Source organism: Etheostoma cragini, chromosome 15, assembly GCF_013103735.1.
Source record: "Etheostoma cragini isolate CJK2018 chromosome 15, CSU_Ecrag_1.0, whole genome shotgun sequence".
Classification (NCBI taxonomy): domain Eukaryota; kingdom Metazoa; phylum Chordata; class Actinopteri; order Perciformes; family Percidae; genus Etheostoma; species Etheostoma cragini.
In genome coordinates, this window is record NC_048421.1 from 16261772 (window position 1) to 16267745 (window position 5974).

A 5974-nucleotide genomic window follows, 5' to 3' on the forward strand; every position below is an offset into this window, starting at 1 on the left:
ACACACACACACACACACACACACACACAATCTGTTTCCTCTCTCTCTGTTGTGTAATATTAACGTGCCGAATGGTTATCTGTCAGTAATCTGGAGATGTAGCAGGAAGCTCAGCAGTACCTAATCTGAGCAAAAACTTGCTGATTAGCGTCGAAATTATCCTATTAACAGAAATTATTTCACAAGCTTCAGCATGCAAATGAGTCATTTACAAAAGTTTCATCTGATACTGGTGCAAAACTTATTAAATCATTTAATTGTGAGATTAAAGTGGGCTAATTTGACAAACCAGCACTAATCAAAAACGACAATAGGACAGCCTCGAGGCCCGAGCAGGGATTGCCGGCTCTGGTTTATTTACATATTCTTAATAAGACCGACTGAAGGGACAGAAGGGTGCCAGTGAGGAAATAAGATAAACCAAACAGCTGAAAAACTGCAATGAGGAAGAGGACATAACAAAATGTCTTTTGGGGAAGAAGGAAAGAGTGTGTGCATGTGTGCGTTTGCCACGTCGAGTCAGAGTTAAGCACTGAGACGATCAGAATGAAGGCAATTGCTGCCCGGTGAAGCAGACACACATGCTCAAAACAAACCTGAGACCCAGAGATGATAACGCTGGAAGAAGCGGACTGTGATTAATCAGTGACAGCTAACCACTAATTACAACCCCCAATCAATTACCTCAACGCACATTATCTAGTAAACACACCACCTGGAGAGCACTAATGCGCTTAACTTGCTGTGGGCAGAATCAGCATATACACTTGTCTTTAGAAAACACTGACACTGAATGGGAGGTGTGGGAGCTCCGCTCAAGAAGCAAATGTGTCCAGTGTGTAGATTGTGTGTGTAATTCTTTGTGTTTGGAGAAAAAAAAAAAAATCAAGTGTATAATCCCCTTTATGTATTATTGCATTTGTATGCAGACATATGTGTGGTTTGGGGGTAAATCTCTGCCGTGGACAGAAGCCTCCAGCCTTTGCTTTACATTCTGAGTGAGACTAAAGATTAAAGCTGCTCTCTCAGCCGCTCTCTAACAGAGCACAACCCAATTACACCTTGCTGGACCTGCACCACAAACCATAAGGGGAAGAAAGACTGAGAAGGCGAAAAGAGAGAGAGAGAGAAAAGAGAATGAAGATTAGGAAGGCCGGATGGAGAGAGGAAGAGGTGACCGGGTATGGACGGGGAGAAGACACTGAAGGAGAGATTGGCTTAAAGGATGGGGTGAGAGCGAGAGGAGAGCAGAGTTGGGGGGGTGAGTGCAATGCAAAGGAAGGTGTTAAGAACAGAGAGTAAGGGGGGCAAATTGGATTCAGAATATTAGAGGTGAGAGGAAAGCAATGTCAGACATCTCCTCAGGGGTTTAAATACGGTTTTCAGTTAAAAGGTACGACTCCAAATGGCAGAAATAGTTAACTGCTTGAAACTTCATGAAGTTGAATCATAAATAATGCTGTGTGACGTCAAGAAGGAGACAGTTTGCCCAAATGGTCTGTTATGCATTGGATCACAGCTTACCAAAGAGACCACCCAGAACTAACCAGTTTTTAGCCATGCTAATGGCGTGGCTCTAAGGATGGCAGACATGGTTGGTTGGTCCACCACTGTTGGGCCAGACTGAAACAGCTCAACGTCTGTTGAAAGCTGTGCTAGGAAGTACTGTACAAACAGTCTTGGTGCCTAGAGAGTAAATCCTAATGACTTTGCCGATCGCCTGACTTTTCCTACAGCTCCACCATGAGGTGAGGTGTGATTCTCAGTCTAATATCTAAACAAATACCAAATGGATTGGCATACAATGTGATTGAGACATTAATGTTCTCCTCAGAATGATTAATAATGATAATAATAATATTAATTATTAATTGGTGATCATCTGATCTTTGATCTAGCACCATTATCAGGTCAAATTTGTAACTTTAGTTTGTGACCAAACTCTAAAGAAAGTTGTTTTACATAAACCATCAGCATGTTGAAAGCCACTGTGAGCTTGTCAGCATGCCCAGGTTAGCATTTAGCTCAAAGACCTGCTGTACATAGGAACAGTCTCACAGCGCTACGAGCATGGACACAGATTCTTTGTCTCTTTAAGATACATTTAGCATTTTGATACCGACCTAAAATGTACTACTTTGCATTGGCAGAATCATTCTTTTCTAATATTGTGTATTTTTCTCATTCAGGCAAGGATCTAGTCATATATAAAACCAGCTGTTATTTCTAACAACGCAACCTGAGGAAATAATTTACATGAAGATTTTTTGAATTACTGGAATTGTTGGGTGTTTGGAAATTATAGAGTGCGGTCTAGACCTACTCTATCTGTAAAGTCTGTATATTAATTCTACTATAAATAAAACTGACTTGAATTGTGGCTACAACCACTCAGCAGAATCAAACAAGTTCATCCAGTTCTTTCTGGTTGTCAAAAAGCATGAAGGAAAATCAAGACAAACAGGTTCCAGGAAAGCATGTAAAGTGCTCAAATAAATTCAAATGTGCCATCACAAAATAGCTTAGAGTTGGAAAAGTTCTGCTGCCAAGGACCATATCCAACACCAGGAGTTCATGTGGGCAGATATAATCCTGCAGCATGATGCAGGCTGACTAATGTCATTTTCCACAGAAACCCAGCTTCATATGGTTGCATGTGCCACCTTGCCTACAACACAAACATGCAGATATCTGTAAATTCTCAGCAACAAATGGCAGAAACATCCTCTTCTCAGCTTCCTAAAACGTTTGGAGTAATTATACAGTTGGTGTTGTACCTATCAAAGAGTTTGATGCAACAAACCGGCAGGCAGAGGAGACAAGGGGAAAAGATAAAACAGGGAAGCTGTCTCTCTAGCTTAACTAGCTTCTGGTAGCAGACGCTCTTTACACAGAGCAAGCAGAGTTTATCAGGTCTGCTGTGGGTGACGGATGATGTAGGTTTTTGGAACACAATGCCAATTCATCTCAAAATTTGCAAGCTTGCTTCCTTGTGAATTTTATTCTTGGCAGGATGGAACATCATCTGGACAAACATTTAGACCGGTACACTGACATTGTTTTTTCCACACTTGGTCCAGATACTTACGTATAGACTCAGGTTAGTTTCTTTAGGGTTTTGGAAGTTTTTTTGCGCAGAAGAACCTATTAAAACTGTGGCTCTATTTTGCGACACATCCATGACACCATATTTCACCTGCGGTATCTGTGAGCCTGCAAGTTATGCAAAGGGGGACATTAGTAGACCATTTTTTTGTCATTATTTAAAGAATGTTAAGTTGGTTTCCATATAGCAAAAAAACGTAATGCCCCGTAATGCTTGGCATCTCATAATCCAGCAGCACCTCCTAATGAGGCAGATTTCTCATTCGATGAGGTCCAATTCAATGCAGGTTTCACCAGAACGCTGCCGCGGCCTGCTGCGGCTCAAACTGATGAGAGTGAAACGTAGAAATCCAAAAACATTGAGCTGAAAGTCACTAATACCATTAGATGACCTGAGGGAAACTACACAGACGTCTTTGTTGGTTTGTTACCCTGTGCAAACCTACACTTAAGAATGTGTTAGTAAGAGTGTGTAGATAAACTCACAAATGTCCACAAAAAAATCTATGCCAATCTATCAAGTAGATGTTAAGATATTTCACAGCATATGTGAAAACTTAACCTGCTGGTGGTGCTAGAGGAAAGGTCAGTGATCTCAAAAGTAATTTGGGTTCATTATCTTAGGAGCAGGAATATTTGTCCCACATTACTAAGGACTGGACTAAAGTGATAGACCGCCGACCAATGAATGGACAGACAGATATTGCCATCCCTTGATGAGTGCAGCTTTTATGTGGACACGTTTGTGGACTCCAGGGGACCAGTTAAGAGTTTGCTCAAAGACAACCACCGTTGTGTTGCGGACCTGAGAGTGATTTTCTCGACTGCACTCAGGTTTGATAACAGCTTATAAACTCACTAAAAGTAATGTTGAAACCATATGGTTAAAATATAAAATGCCATTAGACTATCCACTAACAAATGTAATATACATTTTTACATCAAACATTTTTACATCTGTGGAATTGAATCAAACTACAACACTGACAACAGTGCAGTATTGATCATTTGGGAGCAGAAACAGTTTATACCGTTAGGTGTGTAGTGCCAGTGTACGAGCATGAATGGAGATCTCCTTTTCTCTCTCTGGCCTAGAGGCAGGTGAGGTAAAGAGCTAAATAAATAAGGGATAACTATGGGGGTCGCCGAGCCGTGACCTTTCAGCCCATTTGCTCTGGGAGTACAGGAGTGCAGCCTCAGCTAGCTGCTCCACCAAACTCCGGAGGCGAATTTTAATCAGCGCCGTGCCGATGACCGGGGCAGTGCATCATGCTTAACGAGGCTAAGAGAGGGCTTTCATTAACCAATGCGCAGGTAACAAATGGACCACAATACTGATAAGACAATGCTTGTTTCCCCTTTTCCTGTGATGCCCTTCAGAGCATCTCTCTACTTTCTCTCTCCTTGTCCAGACCTCAGCCTGCCTCACCGACCATCTCATTTATCTTTAATTAGTTTTTTTGTACTTTCACTTCAAACAGCAATTTCAGCGTTTGCCACTGCAAACACTTTTGTATACGGACTAATGCTGTATATTTGTATATCTGTTTTGCCTTACAGTTTATTAGGTACACCTTTACAATCTAATTCAATTCAATACAACTGCCCCGCAAAAAATCCTGCCTCTAATGTAAAACATGTTTTGGCACTTTGTCATAGAGGAGTGGATTCAACTGTGGTAATATTTGAGTCCATACAGTAGTTGTTGTTGGAGGTCTTGGATTGGATTATCCTGAAAAGAGTTTTTTAATATCTTCTTGTCCAAACACATGTTCTCTCTGTTGGTCGCATACAGTCCAAAGACATGACAACTGTGAGTGCTAGTGTTGAGATAGACTGGCAAACTGGCATATATTTTATTCCACAATGATAATTAAATTTACATTAAGTATACTGTGTGCGACAGGGCTTCCCCTGGATTCTTTATTTGTTGCCTTTGTTTTTTTTTAGACGGGGTTTTATGATCAGTGATGATGGCACCAATCTTTGTGTTTGTAATTTGTTTCTAGGTTTGTCACTTTGGTCCAGGCAACAACTACTTCCATTAAAAGTTTGTACAGAAATTCATGGTCTCCAGAGCATGAAGCCCACGGTCTTCGGGGATTCACTGACAGTTCATTAAGCGCCACCAGCGATAATAAAAGTTATTTGTCTAATACTTCGATTTATGACCAAATACCTGAAAAACTGATGACCATTCCATCAGCATGAGCTATACTTTGTGTTAGTGTTAATTAACAAATGTTAGCACATTAAACATTAGCACAAGGTTTAAAGCACTACTGTGCCTAGGTACAGCCTCACAGCGCAGCTAGCATGGCTGTAGGCTCTTAGCTCTTTTGCTTTTATTTTTATTGTTTATTTGTGTTTATAGTTTTGTTGTCTTACACTGTATTTTTTGCATTCACTGTTCATTTGACTACTGTCTGTAAACCAAAGAGCACCTCAGGGACATTAAGGCTCTACTGCTCTACTTTGCTCCCTCTACCCTAGTGTATATTTGGATAGACTCAGGCCCCCATTTATTCTTTCCTTCCATTAGAAATCTACAGTCTATTTAGACAGGATTAATACTCCGGAGGGAGATGGATAGTAACACTTTTATCCTGCGACTTTGTAAGTGAGCTAATAGTTCCAAATGAAATTGCAGCCATGGCTTAAGTACAGTGCTTTTTTTTTTTTTTTTTTTTAACAATACTTCAAGTAACACAAATTACCTGCATTGTTTAGCTATTTCACGTTAATATACATGGTGTCTGTTGGATCCCGGAACGCATTTCAAAAAATATTCCAGTTTTTACAACAATGGCAGAAAAACTATGCATGTCACTTATCGTCGTGCTTCATGTGGCCTTGGTGCTTTTTTTTT

The 5974-nt window shown here is 40.6% G+C and overlaps 1 long non-coding RNA gene across 1 annotated transcript in view; it reads left to right on the forward strand.

Annotated features, from left to right (window-relative positions):
* The window catches only part of LOC117957940, a 13810-nt gene extending 11465 nt beyond the window's left edge, over positions 1-2345 (forward strand). Inside the window, exon 3 of the long non-coding RNA XR_004659624.1 lies at positions 2263-2345. This is a non-coding gene — a long non-coding RNA (uncharacterized LOC117957940). The remainder of the gene's footprint in view (positions 1-2262) is intronic.
* Positions 2346-5974: the final 3629 nt, after the last annotated feature.